The sequence below is a fragment of the Giraffa tippelskirchi genome, chromosome 3, assembly GCF_054371585.1.
Source record: "Giraffa tippelskirchi isolate mGirTip1 chromosome 3, T2T-mGirTip1v1.2.pri, whole genome shotgun sequence".
Taxonomy (NCBI): Eukaryota; Metazoa; Chordata; class Mammalia; order Artiodactyla; family Giraffidae; genus Giraffa; species Giraffa tippelskirchi.
Window position 1 is genome coordinate 321,486 of NC_137277.1, and position 14,817 is coordinate 336,302.

General features: G+C 41.0%; 1 protein-coding gene across 24 annotated transcripts in view; it reads left to right on the forward strand.

The window, feature by feature from the left end:
• Positions 1 to 14,817, forward strand: part of HELZ (helicase with zinc finger) — a 148,350-nt gene that overhangs the window by 3,336 nt on the left and 130,197 nt on the right. For 16 of the 24 annotated variants that reach the window (XM_081580741.1, XM_081580743.1, XM_081580749.1 and 13 more), the window contains one exon: positions 1,935 to 1,991. The exons of 5 other annotated variants lie outside the window; for them this stretch is intronic. The gene's annotated coding sequence lies outside the window, so the exon portion shown is untranslated. Of the gene's footprint in view, positions 1 to 1,934; positions 1,992 to 2,241; positions 2,350 to 4,007; positions 4,281 to 14,817 lie in introns of those variants that run through there. 3 more of the 24 variants (XM_081580733.1, XM_081580735.1, XM_081580740.1) reach the window with 3 other exon arrangements.

Sequence of the window (14,817 nt, forward strand, 5' to 3'; positions counted from 1 at the left end):
TCAGACTCTATTTTTAAGACTCCAAATACAGGCCCAGCACAAGAAATAAGGTCCTTTGCCTGTTGTTTTAAATGCATAGAAAATTTGGGGCCAAGTTTATCAACTTGGCAAACAAGAGAGGCAGAGGAGCTACTTAAAAATTATAAACAGATTGTTATGGTTGTTTATTTCCATCAACTTAGATAAGTGTACATGCAAATATAATTTGATTTCTGAGTAATATTTTGAAATGTTTTCTACGAGGGAACTATGATACGTGTGGTGAGTGTGGCTCCACCAGCTTATGTTCATTTAAGTTACCGGGTGTAGTCAGGGTGATTTCTATAACGCTGGCTAGGAGCAGTATAAAGCTTAGTGGTCTGTTACCTCTGAGGTGGCCGGGGTAATACCTCTGAGTTAACCTGAATTTAACAGGGTTAATATTCCTCTTTCAGTAATAAATAGTAGATGTAACATGAAGATTTTTAATCTCGATGTATCTGTATATATACATACATATGTATACATGTGTGTGCATATATCTTTTTTTTTTAAAGCTACCAGTTGTCTAAAGCACATTGAAAGCTTTTTTCAACATACTACTAAACAATCACACTAACTGGTTTGCTCATGTAAGTGGTACTGGGTCAGTTTCTCCAAGAGCAGGAAGTTGTCTGGTAAAGCAGAATTGGTGTGTTCAACTTGTATTGACCCAGAAACCCCTGATTCGTCATTTAGGTTCTTCAAAGAATGCATGGCATATTTTTTGACTGAACCATTCTGAAGTGTGAATGTTTGTGATTTTTGTCATTTCTATGCCATATTTTAGGTGTTGTCTGTACATCTGAATTTGCCTTTTTGCTTTCTTCTGTGGATAGTCTCCTTGTTTGAAAATATTCCTGTGAGGCAAGCTTCCTATCAGTGGGCAATATGTGTAAATAATATAGGTTAAAAAAATTACTTATTTTTATGTCAAACTGATGCATGCCATGGTAAACAAACCTGAGCCATGCTTATGTGTATAAAGTAAAAAAGATGAAGAAAAAAGCCTCTTCTCTTTCCTCCACCTGTGGTCCTGCTCCCCTGATGTGATGCAGAAACAGTTGGTGTCATTTGGCTTCTGGAGGAGCTCTTTGCTGAGGTGCCCTGGCAGCAGTGGAGGCAGAGGGAGAGGGTGAGGAAGGCATGGCCACTGAACCCGCTTACATGTTGTGCAGGGACGATTTCGCCCTTATTTCCTGTGATGTTAAGTAATATTGATAATCTTAAACTTCCATCACTGTAAGATAACTGTCATTGACTTGTTAGTGAAACACTGAAACTGTTAACTGTATTGTCAGGTGGTACAGTTTTGATTTGTTGATCTTCTAAGAAAATAAATATTTGGAAATTGAATTCATGTAACCTTAGGGCTGGGAGTAATGTTGGTAATTACCATCTGTGGAATTTTATGGTGAGACGCACAGTATATTTACTATAGACTTGTTATAACTTATTATCTTCCCTTTAGTTTTCAGAACAATTTCAAGATAGTTGTTATTTCCGCTTTGCAGAGGAAATTTAGACTAAATGTGAATGTACTCACATAATGTCCCAAGACTAGTAAGCAGCGGTGCTGGCCCTGTGCCGTGGGAGGGGCGTGCTCTTTCTATGTCACGTGCTCTGCGGTTGCTGTCTAGTCTCTCTTATTTTCCGCATGAGGAAACTGAGGCCTGGAGGAGGCAAGTGACTTGCCCAAGGTCACACAGCTAATCAGTAGCAACATTCAATCAAGCTTTTATCTCTGGACCCTTATCTCAGGACTCTTGGTCCTGGCTGGTTATGCTACATTTTACTGAAATATTGTGGACCAAAAGACCATCTTCTGTGACTACTGGATACAAATGCTTCAGAACTGATACATCAGCAATCCTGTTTTCTACTCTGTATTAAAAGATTCCTTCTCTCTCTTTCAGAAATTATAAAGAGCTCTGATGGGCTATTTGGGTAATACCCAGTGCAGTGAACTGCAGGTGAGTAAGGCTTGGGAGAACCTTGTTTAGAAAGAAAGAACTTGGTGGTGCTTGAGAAGAGTCTTAAACTAGGGGAGTGTCTGCTCAGCAGGGGTGAGGTGGGACAGGGTGGAGTGAGCAGGGCTCTGGCCTTTGGGTCCTGAAGCTTTGGGTCCTGATGGGATGATGGTGAACAGACTGTCTGACACTTCGTCAGTGTGTCTGAAGAGAAGTGGGGGTAGGTTAATCTCACGCTTCTGTTTTGAATGAGGAACTGAACAGGAGTTCAACCTATCTGCTTAAGATTGGATCTTAAGAGGTGCTTCAGATTTCGAGTCAACATTCTTGAGTGGTGATCACCCTGTGCTCTGATGAACTGGTTAAGTATTAAATTGTTTGTTTTTCCTGTTATCTGCTGTGTGCGTGTTGTCATGAATGACTGCACATGTCTGCATTTTTGAGGATCTAGGTACTGAGAACCGATCAGCGGAACGCAGGGTCAGCTTTTTTTCTAATGGTTGCGTTCCCTCCATACAATGGTGGTTTTAGTCTTTCAGATTATTTATTTTTTGCTGAAATGCCCTAAGAAAGACAACTTAGTCTTGAGTATTATTTCACAGTAATTAGTATTCTTAGTCTGTTATAGTATCTTGGCCATTCAGTAGTAAACTTAGAAAATGATTGTACTACAGAAAAACAACTAGAAGACTGCTGTAATATTGTCCTTCTGGGACATCAGTGCTAAAATTAGTTTTTGATGTATTTTCAATGCTAGCTGCAGAGACTTTAATGTGCCAGTGCTATATGTTTTTAAGGTTTGTAATTAAACTCGGGCTTGGCTGCTTGTTGATGGCTAAAGTGAAACATGGTTGTAGGGTTCTTTGTTTCTTGAGTTGCGGTAGTTTCGCGCGATTCATTGTCCACAGGTTCCTGGGGATGATCAGAAGACTAGCTGAGCTGGTTTGATACTCCTTGGAAAGCTGGAGTCTGGGCTGTTGTAGTGATAAAACAAGTACACGAGGGCTCTCAGTTAAGGCCAAAATGAGTAGTAGGAATGAGGCCTGGACCTCTTCTGGAGGCCTGGAACCCCTCCTTTCCACAGTATGGTAAAATCTTGTCTTATATTATGAAGCAATTTAAGAATTGATACTAAGTAAATTGTTAAATATTTGAGTTACCACCCTAAAACAGTTGATTTTCCTTTTGGCATTCCATTAAAAAAATATATTTACTCATTTTTAATTATGATGCACATAATTTGTATTTTTCCCATACACTAGATGATGAAACATTTCCATATTATAGGTGTCACAATTTTAATTTACATGATTACACTTTGAGAGGCTGCAAAATATTTTATCAAGTCACGCTGTCAATAATTTACGTTAATCTTTTTATGTTAGATATTTGTTTTGCTCGCTGGTTTTCAGTTAATACTTTAATCTACATTGTTGTAGATATTGTATTTTTTCTAGCTAATTATATCTCTAGGATAAATTTCAGAATGTGTCCTTGTGTTAAATGATATGAATGTTTTTATGGCTTTTGCTATTGGGTTGGCGATAAAGTTCGTTCTGGATGCTATGGAAAAACCCAAGCAAACGTTTAGGCCAACCCAGTATATATCGTGGTACTGTTTTTCAAGAGTGATGTACCAGTTTGTACTACTAACAGATACACAGATTTACCTCTATCACCAAAACTGGATAGAAATACATTTTTTTCTTTATAATTCTTTGTTTCATAGTGTTAAGTGGCACTTGCACTTCTTAGCTCTATAATGTTGAATATTTCTCTTTGAGTCTCTTCATGGTGAATTGTTTGTTCATATCCTTTGCTGTTTTAATCAATAAACTATTGATGTGGGCTTTGGTTGGTAAGGCAAATATAACCAGCTAATAAACAGGTAGTCGTTAAAAATAGGATCAGAACAAGTCCAGTGAGAATATTCAGAGAGAGCCCGGTCTGGATGGTGAGTTTTCTTGCGAGGAGTGGTGCCGGGGGACAGATGAGTTATGTCAAGTTTCAGCTCCTGTTAGGCGCCCGCGGTGCTCCGCGCAGGGCCCGCTCAGGCTGTCGGGGCACCTCCGGGTGGAGGCGGCGGCTGCTCGGGGCCTGGCCAGCCGGGGGCGCTGGCTGCTGAAGTCGCTCTGGAGGGCCGAGGGCAGCGCTCTCCGGAGCCTCGTGCGCTCCTGGTGGCCGCTGGGCTTCGGGGGCTCAGTTCAGAGGGACGCAAGGATGAACAGAGCATCGCTTCCTGACGAGGAACGAATCCCCTAGTGGGGAGAGTAGGGGCCCCAGAGAGGACTGGTAGGAATTTGAGGGGTGCCATAAGGGGCGCAGTGGAGGGATGGCACTGCCCGCTTGGGGCTGTCGGGGAGCACTTCAGCCGAAGCGGGGCCTTTAGACGGCCCCCGCGTGAACGCGAGAGGCAGTGGAAGAGCAGGGCCTTCCGCAGGGACGGACAGCCTGAGCAGCGGCGGCCCCGAGGGGCCGGAAGTGAGGTTGCGTCCGGAAACCGCCTTATCCAGGTTTCCTGGACGCTGGTTACCTGAAGGGGTATGTGCAAGGTGAGGCTGCTGAGAGGCCGTGACTGGGTTTAGGAGCATGAACGTGAGGGATTGGCAGTGAGGAGAGGCTCGCGATGGGGCTTTTAGTTGGGTCCATGCTGATAGCCCAAGACAGGGGTGACTGCCTGAATTGGTGTCCCTGAGAATGAAAAGGGGTGATGGAGTCAAGAGATAGCTTGGAGGTTAAGCAGAGAGATGTGGTGCTGCTGAGGTAGGAGGGAAGGGAACCATCAGTTCTGTGTCTCAAGTCAGAGATGAGCTGAGGTTTTTATGGCTGGATAGGTGGAAGACATCAGGAATACGGAAGAATAGGGCTTAGGGGTTCAGAATAGAGAAAAGACAAGTTTCATTTTGTGTGTTGAGTTTAAGGAACTGGTGGGAAGCTGAAATGAGTATTTTAACCCTGGAAGGAACAGATGAGTTTAGGGCCCAGAGGAGTTAGAGGAATCAGTGAGGCCTCATAGTTATAAAGCAGAGTGAAGAATGAAGCGTCCTGATTCCCAGTCTCTCTCTCTCCTCACTGCCTCATACAGAGAAGGTTCTCCGCTGTGGTATGCTCAGTAGAAAGTTAGAAGTGGCAGAGTTTATGTTGGGAGTATCAATCTCACTGTACCCATTATTCAGCTTCAGTAGTTATTAATCTTGTTTCATCTGTTTCCATCAGTTATATTGAAGCAAATGGGATAAAGTGTTTTGGTGAACTTAGACTTTGTGTATTTGCAGGTAAGGAGAGTTGAACAGTTTAGTAGGGTATGTGCTGAGCTTTCTGGGTGGGGGTCTGTAGTGAACAGAAGTGGGATTAATTGCCAGAATTCCTTGGGCAAATCACTTACATCTTCTGAGTTTTACTTTCTCTGTGAGATGGAGATAATAATGCCAGCTTCACAGAATCACTTGAGATGAGGTATATAAAAACCATCTGTGAACTTTGAGGCTCAAGTGTGATACAGATTTAGTTGTCCATAATAACAAAAAGATACTGCTATTCCTTTGGGCTATGTTGCTGGCTTTCATGCCAATGAAATTTATATTATTCAATACATTTTTATTCAGCAAATACTTATGTGAAGCACCTGAGGCTTCAACAGTGAACAAACAGACAAAATTGCAGCTCTCCTGGAGCTCATGTCCTAGGTCTGGAGGATAATAGGAAGCTCATACCTTAATAGTGCTTAGTGTGGGCCAGACACTGTTCTGAGTGGTTTCATATTTCACCCTATTTTAGTCTTGCAGCAGCTGTGAGGTATAGACTGTTATTATTCCCATTTTGCAGATTTGGAGATGGAAACAGATTTTTAGGCAGATAGCCTCAGGTCACAGTGCTGTGATTCAAATGCTGGCAGATCTGGCTTCAAGCCTTTACTCTTACCCCCATGCTTTAGAACTCTTCAGCTCATTCACGGCATACTAGTGTTTGATACAAATAAAAAAGGTAGGCCCAGATTGAAATTGAAATGAAAACACAAACACAGATGAAAAAAATGGCAGTACATAGTTCTCTCTGGATGGGGGTATATTAGTATTCTTACTTAGGGAAGTAGTTCTCTCCCTAACTTTTTATAGGCTTTACCAGCTTTCTTGGATTCTTCAGATACAGATGGCCAAGTCAGTGGAAGGAAGTCATTTTTCTGCTGGTACGTGGGGAGAATCTCTTCTTGAATGAATCTCCTTGTTTACAGTTCTTCTTCCTTTTTTCTCTTACTCCTCTCTCTTTCCTTATCTTGAGGAAATTCCCTTCTCTGACTTGCCCTGTTCTCTGACCCTCCTTTTCCTCATGGTCTCCCTTCCCAGTCTCGTCAGCTGCCCACGTTCTGAAGGATTTCCTGCCTTCTGCCTTTGCCTTCTCCTCCCTAGTCTGCCTCTGTCAGCCATCCTGGGCCTCGCCCTGTGTTTTGACTTAGTTTGTTCAGTGGGACTAATACCAGGACCTGTTTTCCGTCTCTGGCCATGGCTCTGCCAGCTCTCAGTTCTCCTCTGTGGGGGGGAGGTTGGGAAATGGGCAGCGCGCATCCCTTCAGTTTGCACCAGGATTAGGACATGGGCCTCACCGCTGTTAAGGAGGGTAGGAGGGTATTGTGGCTTGTATACTTGAGGGTTTTTTTTTTTAATTCTGATAAAATATACATAACATAACATTTATTTTAGACCATTTTAGCATGCCGTTCAGTGGCATGAAGTGCTTTCACCTTGTTGTGCAACCATCACCACCATCCATTCTATCTCAGAACTTTGTCATCGTCCTAATTTGAAGTTCTCTACTCATTAAACACTAACTCTCCATTCCTCGCTGCCTCCTGGCAGACATCATTCTACTTTCTGTCTCTGTGATGAATTTAAGTAAGGTCCATTTATACCACAGGTATCTCCCAAAAGTGCACTTATATAGTGTTTGTCTTTTTGTGACTGGCTTATTTTACTTAGTATGTCTTCAAGGTTCATCCATGTTGTAGCATGTGGCAGGACTTCCTTACTTTTGAAGACTAAGTAATACTATTGTATTACTTGCTTCCCAGGTGGCGCTGGTGGTAAAGAATCCACCTGCCAGTGCAGGAGACATAAGAGATGTGGGTTCAATCCTTGGGTTGGAAAGATCCCCTGGAAGAATACACAGCAACCTACACTCCGATCTTCTTGCCTGGAGAATCCCATGGACAGAGGAGCCTTGTGGGCTGTGGTCCATAGGTTGCATCGAGTCGGACACAACTGAAGTAACTTAGCATGCACACACGCAATACTATTGTATGTAAATACATTTTTAAAAATCCATCCAACTTTTGATAGACGCTTGGGTTACTTCTACCTTTTGGCTTATTGTGAATAATGCTGATGTGAACATGGGTATATACATATCTGTTCAAATCCCTGCTTTCAGTTCTTTGGGAAATACCCAGAAGTGGAATAGGTAATTCTGTGTTTAATGTTTTGAGGAACCCCCCTTACTGTTTTCTATAGCAGTAACCTCATTTTATGTCCACCAGCAGTGTACAAGCGTTCTAATTTCTCCACTTGCTTGTCAGCACTTGCTGTTTTTTGATAGTAGCCTTCCTAATGGATGTGAAATGATAATGTATACTTGTTTTAAAGGTGTTTCATGTAGAATTAGGGGCTTCCCTCGTGGCTCAGTGGTAAAAGAATGCACCTGCCAATGCAGGAGATACAAGAGACACGGGTTCGGTCCCTGGGGATCCTCTGGAGTAGGAAATGTCACCCCACTCCAGTATTCTTGCCTCAGAAATCCCATGGCCAGAGGAGCCTGGCAGGCTGCAGTCCATGGGGTCGCAAAGAGTTGAACACAAAAGTTTAGACTGAGCAACTAAACAACAGTAACGTAGAATTACAGAATTTCAGGACTAGAAATGGTGTTAAAGATTTCTAATTCAGTTAGCTGTAGATAGAAAGAATGTTCTCCTGTGTCTTAGCATTTCTACCTCTTTCCCATTTGAGAAAGGCATTTTGGGCAGATGGGTCTATACTGGATCTTAGGGTCAAAATGAACTATGTCTAACCCAGGGTTCATGGAATACAGCTTTGTAAGAGATCTGCTCTTCTGTTCAGCCAGTGACTATTTCTTAGGCTTCTTTACAGTTTCCAACTGTGTCTTCTGAGTTATTTCATCATCTTTCCAGTTTCTTTAAGGGATGAGGTAATGGTATTCAAATAAACATTTATTTTTTAAAAAAACGAGGTAAGTTAGAAATTAATGAGCCCAAGATCAGTATAAACTGCTCCGATGATAAAAAGACTATCAGTTCAGTTCAGTCGCTCAGTCGTGTCCGACTCTTTGCGACCCCATGAATTGCAGCACACCAGGCCTCTCTGTCCATCACCAACTCCCGGAGTCTACCCAAACCCATGTCCATCGAGTCAGTGATGCCATCCAACCATCTCATCCTCTGTCGTCCCCTTCTCCTCCCGCCCCCAATCCTACCCAGCATTAGGGTCTTTTCCAATGAGTCAACCCTTCGCATGAGGTGGCCAAAGTATTGGAGTTTCAGCTTCAACATCAGACCTTCCAATGAACACCCAGGATTGATCTCTTTTAAGATGGATTGATTGGATCTCCTTGCAGTCCAAGGGACTCTCAAGAGTCTTTTCCAACACCACAGTTCAAAAGCATCAATTCTGCGGCGCTCAGCTTTCTTCACCGTCCAACTCTCACATCCATACATGACCACTGGAAAAACCATAGCCTTGACTAGACGGACTTTTGTTGGCAAAGTAATGTCTCTGCTTTTAAATATGCTATCTAGGTTGGCCATAACCTTCCTTCCAAGGAGTAAGCATCTTTTAATTTCATGGCTGCAGTCACCATCAGCAGTGATTCTGGAGCCCAAAAAAATAAAGTCTGACACTGTTTCCACTGTTTCCCCATCTATTTCCCATGGAGTGATGGGACCAGATGCCATGATCTTAGTTTTCTGAACGTTGAGCTTTAAGCCAGCTTTTTCACTCTCCTCCTTCACCTTCATCAAGAGGCTCTTTAGTTCTTCTTCGCTCTCTGCCATAAGGGTGGTGTCATCTGCATATCTGAGGTTATTGATATTTCTCCCGGCAATCTTGATTCCAGCTTGTGTTTCTTCCAGCCCAGCGTTTCTCATGATGTACTCTGCATATAAGTTAAACAAAAAGACTATATTCAGTATTAATTGGAAGGAAACGTAAATATTATTCCTGGGTGTTAGCTATAATTTCTTAATATGTAAAATAAGCCATCCCTTTTCAATCTTTTTTTTTTAATTTGGAAAAGATGAATTAAACAGCATAAAATACAGTATATTTTATGAGAAAATTATAACTTCTGGCCTAGTTTGGGTTTTGGATCATTTTTTTAACTTAAAATTTAGTTTAATTTATATTGACGATCTTTAGGCCTAGAGCAAAGTTGTAAGAACAGTATAATCAATACCCAATTCTTTGCCTTATATCAAGATTTGCCTTCTCTCTTTCTCTGTCGAATAGAATTTTTTTTTTCTGAGCCAGCTGAAGGTAAGTGGCAGACATGTTAGATGGCATTTCATTCACACTTCAACACGTGTCTCCTAAGAAGGACATTTTTCTTTATAGATATAATACCATTATCACACCTAAGAAAATAATTCAGTAATACTAATGGTTATACTGCCAGATATCAAGTCCATATATAATTTTTCCCATTTTCCCCAAATATATTTTATTTCTTTATTTTTATCTCTTTAATTTCTTTTGATCTAGAATAGTTATCTTCTCCCCTTTTTGTTTTTCAGATAATTAAGCATAGAAAGTGAAAGTCACTTAGTTGTGTCAGAGTCTTTGCGACCCCATGGACTGTATAGTCCATGGAATTCTCCAGGCCAGAATACTGGAGTGGGTAGCCATTCCATTCTCCAGGGGATCTTCCCAACCTAGGGATCGAACCTAGGTCTCCTGCATTGCGGGCAGATCTTTTACCAGCTGAGCCACAAGGGAAGCCCAAGAATACTGGAGTGGGTAGCCTATCCCTTCTCCAGTGGATCTTCCCAACCCAGGAATTGAACCAGGGTCTCCTGCATTGCAGGCGGATTCTTTACCAGCTGAGCTATCAGGGAATTAAGCATGTTGCTTGCTAAAAAATTAGAAAATGCAAATGAATTTTTAAAATTATGTCATCTACCACTCAGAGATACCTACTTTTAATACTGGAATAATTGTAGACTTAGAGAAAGTTGTAAATGTAGGTCGGAGTTCTCATATACTCTTAACCTGCCATTGTTAATATCTTACATTTTTAAGATACATTTGTCAAATCTAAGAAATCATCATTGGAAAATTAGTATTAGCTAATTTCCAGATTTTATTTGAATTTCTCATTTTCCCAAAAAGCTCTTTTCCTGTTCAGGATCCACATTGAATGTTGTTGTCATGTCCTCTGGGATCTGACAGTTTTTCAAATTTTTCTTTTTTTTTAATGACAATTTTGAAGATTCCTAGTTCAGGTATTTCATAGAATGTCCCTCAATTTGGATTTATCGGATGTTCTCCCCATGATTAGACTGGAGTTAAGACTTTGGGGAATGAGATATTTACTTTTAATATTTTGTTTCATCTCTCTCTGGATTTTTTTATATAAAATATTCTCTGTATATATAGATAAAACAGGATATAGACTATTACTTTAAAATCTGCTTGTTTTTTACTTATAAAATGGGACTGCACTGTAGATATTATTTTATAACCTGCTTTTGTTATTTCACATCTTTCAAGTAACCCCTGGTCTTAGTTTCTGTAAAACACTGTTCTGAATTTCAAACATCTGATTTGAAAATGCAGTTCTAGAACACAGACTGTTGGTGATTTGAGGATGGCCTTTAAGAGGGGTGGTGGCGGTCACTGTCGTGGTACTCTGAGGATAGCCTTTAAGAGGGATGATGGCGGTCACTGTCGTGGTAATCTGAGGGTACCCTTTAAGAGGGATGGTGGCGGTCACTGTCGTGGTGATCTGAGGGTACCCTTTAAGAGGGATGGTGGCGGTCACTGTCGTGGTGATCTGAGGATGGCCTTTAAGAGGGGTGGTGGCGGTCACTGTTGTGGTGATCTGAGGGTGGCCTTTAAGAGGGGTGGTGGCGGTCACTGTCGTGGTGATCTGAGGGTGGCCTTTAAGAGGGGTGGTGGCGGTCACTGTCGTGGTACTCTGAGGGTGGCCTTTAAGAGGGGTGGTGGCGGTCACTGTCGTGGTACTCTGAGGATGGCCTTTAAGAGGGGTGGTGGCGGTCACTGTCGTGGTACTCTGAGGATGGCCTTTAAGAGGGGTGGTGGCGGTCACTGTCGTGGTAATCTGAGGATGGCCTTTAAGAGGGGTGGTGGCGGTCACTGTCGTGGTAATCTGAGGGTGGCCTTTAAGAGGGGTGGTGGCGGTCACTGTCGTGGTACTCTGAGGATGGTCTTTAAGAGGGATGGTGGCGGTCACTGTCGTGGTGCCCTTTTGTTTTACTTGTGCAGTTGGCTCTCTTATGTTGGTTTGAGTTTTATTACTGAAGCTCAGCTGTTCTGGATCATTATGTGTTTGCAAGGCTACACAGATAATCTGGAAGGGAAAATGAAGAAATACAAATGACAGAAAATGTTTTATAATAAAATTCTCTTGGCAAGCAGCAACCTTTTCGTAAAATCAGCCTTTTAATATAATTTACTTGCTTTATAAATATGGGTTTTTGTTTTTCGTTTCTTTATTGATTAGTAAGCATGTTAAATGATTTGGGAGGAGGCGCAAAGTCTTCAAGAAATAATTTGAAATTACTGATCCAGAACTGCTGACAATTCTCCAAAATGGGTTAGGAAAAGTCAAAGTGATGGATGGAAAAAAAGTCTTAATTTTAGCTTGTGATGTAACTTTTCTTAAATTTAGAGATTCTTTTTTTATAATTTAAGTTACTAAAACAGATAGTAGACCGTCCATCAGGGTATTATTTTATGTATTTAAACCATTTTGCTTTGCTATATTGAATTTCATTCATTCTGGAAATTAGAATTTTTTATGAAAGAGATTATTCAAAGTAGAGTATGATTGATGATCTTAGCTTCCAGTTTTCTTCTCAGTAGGCGTACTCTGTCTTCTAATGCTTCTTGCATACTCAGTGATTTTATAAGTTTTAGAGAAAAATGCAAGTCTGGCCGAAGATTAAGCACAGTACAATAAATAAAGCTTTTTTACTTCACAGAATATTCTGTCTGTGTATCCCATAGATTCATCACAGATTCTAGTTTCGGATAAAGTAAGTGCACTTAAAGAGAATACAACATCTCTCTCCATGACATTGCCATTTGAATGAGAATTGAGTTTGGTTCAGGACAGTTCTTGGAATACTTGGCATTTAGGTTACTTTAGGTCAACTCTTTTGGAAATTCAATTAAAGTATTTATTGAATGGTTTTAGTGAATCAGATGGTTGTCGTGGGAATATAGATGATATGAAACAGGACTCCTATTTCTAACATAGTTGTATTGGTCTGATAAGGCATCCATGATAATGATGAGTAAGAGGCAGACCATCCTATTAGTTCAGTTCAGTTCAGTCGCTCAGTCGTGTCCGACTCTTTGCGACTCCATGGACTGCAGCATGCCAGGCCTCCCTATCCATCACCAATTCCCGGAGTTTACTCAAACTCATGTCCATTGGGTCGGTGATGCCATCCAGCCATCTCATCCTCTGTCGTCCTCTTCTCCTCCCACCTTCAATCTTTCCCAGCATCAGGGTCTTTTCAAATGAGTCAGCTCTTCGCATCAGGTGGCCAAAGTATTGTAGTTTTAGCTTCAACATCAGTCCTTCCAATGAATATTCAGGACTGATTTCCTTTAGGATGGACTGGTTGGATCTCCTTGCAGTCCAAGAGAATCTCAAAAGTCTTCTCCAACACCACAGTTCAAAAGCATCAATTCTTCGGTGCTCAGCTTTCTTCACAGTCCAACTCTCACATCCATACATGACTACTGGAAAAACCACAGCCTTGACTAGACGGACCTTTGTTGACAAAGTAACGTCTCTGCTTTTTAATATGCTGTCTAGGTTGGTCATAACTTTCTTCCAAGGAGTAAGCGTCTTTTAATTTCACGGCTGCAGTCACCATCTGCAGTGATTTTGGAGCCCCCCAAAATAAAGTCTGCCACTGTTTCCACTGTTTCTCCATCTATTTGCCATGAAGTGATGGAACCAGATGCCATGATCTTAGTTTTCTGAATGTTGAGCTTTAAGCCAACTTTTCACTTTCCCCTTTCACTTTCATCAAGAGGCTCTTTAGTTCTTCACTTTCTGCCATAAGGGTGGTGTCATCTGCATATCTGAGGTTATTGATATTTCTCCTGGCAATCTTGATTCCAGCTTGTGCTTCATCTAGCCCAGTGTTTCTCATGATGTACTCTGTATATAAGTTAAATAAGCAGGGTGACAATATACAGCCTTGACGTACTTCTTTTAGGAAGACCATCCTATAGGAAGTAATTTTGGTTTTGGGAGGAGCATCCTTAGGGAAATAGGCCTTGAAGTGTGCATTTAAAGCTTGGCAGGATTTAGGTCGACAGAGAGGAGAGAAGGGTGTTTGTGTAGAGCAAAGGCGTTGGCAGAGACTCAGGCCGGACTGTGCTTGGGGCCCGTGTGGAGAACGGTGGGAACATTCTGTTGTAGTCAGACTGTGGGTGGCCTGGTTATTTGGTGATGAGCTCGGGTATTATTTTATAGGATGCCATCTCTAGAGTGACTCCTGACTGTCTCATCCCTGAGGAAGCAGGACTCACTTTACTGGGCTGTGCTGTCCAGCGAGGAGAAGGAGGCGCGTTCTGCAGTGGATTCCTCAATACCGTATCAGTCTGGCTTTTCTTGCGTCACAGCACAGTTACTTTCTAAAATAGTCTTGTTTTCAGGATAGTAATTGGGTTTCCACAGGGAAAATAATAATGTATGAGGCAGATAAAACGCAAATTATTGACTTAAAAAAAATGAATCTCTAATTTTTTTATAGTATTTCTTCTTTTGTTTAAACTTTGTTTTGTTGGTTATGTACAAAACTTATGTATTTTATTGTATTTTTCTTCAGGTTTCATATAGTTTTTATTATTTATATAGTTTAATAATTAAAGAGAAGGTGGGGTCTAATGAAGGACTGATCGGGGATGTTAGTAATTTTTGTTCAGATGGAAATAATGGTAACGTTTAGTACAACTCATCGGTCTTCTAAAACTTTTACAAATGCAATCTGATTCATTCCAGCCAAGTTAATTATGAGGTAGGTAATTTTTTTCCCCTAAGGAGACAAATGTAAAAGACAGAGATACAGAAATAATCTTCAATTTAGGTTGAAGAAATTTTAGTTATTGCTGTTGGTTCCTGTTGTTTGATCATAGTTCATTTTTGTTTTTTGAAGTCTGTGTCTAATCAAGTAAGATTTAATTTTTTAGAAATAAAAGAGGACCATGACTAATAAGAAAAGTCAATTTAAGGATAATAATTGAATATTTTAACAAATGTAACGGTATTAATACATTTCATGACTTGATTTCAAGGTGATCTGTTGGTTTTCCTTGTACTGTCGCAGAAGGAAGTCCACACTGGTACGAGAATGATGCTTATAAATCACCACCCTTCTTATCAGCTGTCACTGAACATGTTGTAGTCCAGGCCAGTCTGCCTACCACCTCTGTGGTGAACTGTTGATTTCATTTTTCTTCCAGTATTTACTTTTGTTCCTGGACCAGTTTTCTAGCTATGATGGAATTCTTCAAAAGTATCGTATGTTTTTTATGTAGTGAACTACTCATTGATCTGTTTGGAA